Source organism: Gadus macrocephalus, chromosome 14 (genome assembly GCF_031168955.1).
Source record: "Gadus macrocephalus chromosome 14, ASM3116895v1".
NCBI lineage: Eukaryota > Metazoa > Chordata > Actinopteri > Gadiformes > Gadidae > Gadus > Gadus macrocephalus.
This window is the reverse complement of record NC_082395.1, coordinates 6,047,422-6,051,073: the sequence shown is the minus strand read 5'-3', so window position 1 is coordinate 6,051,073 and position 3,652 is coordinate 6,047,422.

The following is a 3,652-nucleotide window of genomic DNA, read 5'->3' as shown; positions in this document are numbered from 1 at the left end:
TCCCCGAGGCCTGGACATAGCCTTGATAGACGGACATTCGGAGGGAAGGCGGGAGAGGGAAACCAATTTGCATTCGTTTAGTGTCTCCTTTGTTTTGCAGCGTTACTTTAAAAGCCATCCTTCTCTTCTGGCAGTTCAGTGCTGGGTGAGGGATTACCGCTCATATAAATAGCATCCATTGATTTTGACTAAGAGACTACTCTCTGTCATTATGAAGGCAGAAAATCCTAATTTAGAAATCTGCAAAAAAAAAAAGAAAGAGAAGAGAGACGAGTGTTCCATTGGATTCCGTAATCCGCCATATTGCATGAAATCGGGGGTGTCGTGTTACAATACACGGGTTTTAGTCATCGCAGACAAAGGTGGTGCCGCGAGCCAGCATGGCACGAGTCCTCAGTGAGGAAAACCGACATTTTTTGTATTAAATACCGCCTTATCTGGCAACCGTCCATGCTTGTACCATAGAATGTAATGTAATGTCTTCCTCTCTATACGTGGGCACGCTACGCTCGGCGCTCAAGGGTTCGCTGTTCTTGAAGGACACGTTTAAGGGCATGGTTTCCTTTTTTCTTTTCTTTTTTGCACGTGAAGCGAAAAAAAAAAGAAATGACTAATTAACACTCAATGTTTCCTTGAAATGTATTTCAATTATAACACAAACGTGTCATAAATTATTCAGTTTTTTTTTATAACACATTGGCCATCAGCACGTCTAATCCAGGTATTTCCACAGCTGAGCTATCGATGGATTGTTTAATGTACCGCCCGCACCCTGCCACCCCTATACCTTCCCTCCACCTTCCCCCTCTGTTTTGTCCCATTGGGTGTAGCAATCGAGCATAATCACATATGACTTCAGGGAGGCGATGCGTGCTAGGATGCCCCCCCCAGAACCCCCTACCCCTCACCTCACCATAACCACAATTCCCCCCCATTATTTAAATATGGAACGGCTCTGGCCCTCTCAGCCAGAGACATTAGCCAACAGTATTGATTGAGATTCACAGGGAGGAAGAAGGGGGGGGAAAAAAGGAAAGAAAAAAGCGAGGAGATGTGTTGGCTCTCAACGCTTGTGCTGTTCGATCACATCTGACCTATTCTTCTTCTCCTCCTCCTCCTCCTCTTCCTCCTCCTCTTCTATGAAAGGTTTGCTGTGAGAAAGAGGAAAAGGAGGCGATGAGAAGCAGCACCGGCGGAGAGAACAACCTGGCGCTGGTCTCTCTCGACCAGATTCAGGTTGTTGTTCGGTCGTCCTCTGTTGTCGATTGTTTGTTTGTTAGTTTGTTTGTTTGTTTGGTGGTCTGGGGCACTATTCCCTCCTGTGCATTTGGTGGTTGTCGATGAGCGGTTGCCCTGCCAGTAGCTTCCTCCACCGGTCCGCTGGGCGCAGCTCTGCTGGATGATCTAATCAAAATGTGTCCATCACAATGCGCGCCGACGTCAGGAAACAGGGCCCGCGTGCAGCCGCCGGATCTCCATGGCCTGTTTAGAGCGTGTGAATGTCAATGGCGGGCTCCATCGCTCCAGCTTCATGGGAATACAATTTGTGGGAGGGGTAGGGTGGTGGGGTAGGGCCGTGCTGGGGGGGGGGGGGGGGGGGGGGGGTGGTAGGAATATCTTTGCCGAGGAGCATTTGCATGAGCCATGAATATGATTGGCTAGGCGGTTGTGTTGGGGAAAAAAATCTAAAAAGGGGCATTACATTTGAATAATACCAAATGAAAGTATGGGATCTATGTATAGACGGCGGGTGTCTATTCTACCCGTTAATGGGATCACTGGATCATTCAAGGTAATGCCCTGTCCACACCCAACCATGCACTGTCCTCTTGTGTGTAGTAGCTTTGGCGCACAGCCCGTATGGAAGTGTTAAAGAAAGAGATCCAAATATTCTCTCTTATTGGCCAAAGTTCAGTTTAAGTGTGGCTCTTGTTTCACAGACAGGCTGCGATGAGGAAGGTACTTAGACCCCCAACGCAATAAAAACAAGTTTAGATAACCAACCCTTCAGTTTTATCTGCTTTTATCTTCCATTGTGTACTAGAGAGCGTTTAAAGAAGAACTGCCCCCCCATCCCCATAATGCAATAGGGCGGATGCTTCCTGTGTGTCATAAATAAGGTATTGAAAGGTCCAATTGAATTAAACTAAAAGATCTGTGAAGAAACGGCGAGTACTCTACACTTTTTTCCCTTCCTCTCTCCTTTTTTCTTTGGACGTCCGGAATTGCTGTAAATTGACACTGAAATGGGTCCGTCTCGCCTCATTCTGCCCCCCCCCCCCACCCTCCCATCCAGCACCCCCCCCCCCCCCCTAGAACATTCGGATATAGCGTGCATATTAACAGGCTCGCCGCAAATTGTGTTGAAATGGGACAGAAATGTGGTGAATGAGATCCATCGTCAAGCAGATTGCGTTTCCCCCTCATCAGAGAGGGGGGGGGGGGGGCTTGATTTCATCCCCGACTGAAGCCTGATGGGTTATTATGACGTGGCTGGGGCCAATTAGCTGACCTTGGCCTGAATACTCCCCACCCCCTCTCGCATTTGCTGGTCTCTGATTGGCTCAAGCTAGTGCCATTTGCAGTGCAAACTGTTGTGCAAGTGCCCTCCCATGGAAGTCGTTTAAGCCCAAGAAAAACGGTGTTTGCAGTAACATGTTCTTCACCAGAGGAGGTGCTGTCCTGGGGGGGGGGGGGGGGGGGGGTTGAATCTAGTGTTTGCTGCTTTGAATTGACACATCACATGAAGGAATGATCCCATAATAGTTCAATTCTGGCCCAATACTAATCTACACCTTATCGTCGAATCAGCTGTTTGAATCGAATGTAAAGCTGTTTGAATCGAGGGTGCCGGTGCAAATTGCATGAAGGAATGACTCATCAGCTGATTTAGATCCAAAACTATAGGAAACCAAATCGGCAAACCAAGAAGCCTGCTCGCACACGCCCACCATCATCATCATTACCACAGAATCCGAATGAATACTTTTGCTTGGTTTCTAAATACTCAGGCTAAGCTTTTTAGCTTTCTGAAAAAGGGAAAAAAAAAATAAGCACAGGTCACCACAAGGAGTCCCAACACCCCTTGCTGGTACCTGCTATATAATAATAATAATAATAATAATAATACATTTAATTTAGAGGCGCCTTTCAAGACACCCAAGGTCACCTTACAGAGCATATAGTCATCATTCAAAACTATGTAAAACAGACTAGGAATAAAAGGAAAACAGAGGTTAAACATGAAGAATAATAATAATTAATAACACTCAAAGACGCCTAAAGTGAAGGGGGACCTCACTAACCACCACCAATATGTAGCACCCACTTGGGTGATGCACGGCAGCCAATCGGCGCCAGAACGCTCACTCCACACCAGCTTGAGCATATGTAGGCTAGCTGTTTGGTGCAAGTTGCATCAGCTTAAGTGGTTGTCATTCTTCTGTTTGCGCTTCATCAAGGGGATTCTCCTTTTGCCTGGTAGCGACTGTCGGGGAATATTCCGGAGCAACAGAAAAATAAATGGTGTGGAGGAGGTGGGCTGGGCTGGGATGAGGAGGGGGGGGTGATGCGTTGAATATACATGCTATTAATAATTAACTGCATGCTTTATTCCCCTATGAAAGTTATTATGCAGGATGAATATTTCATA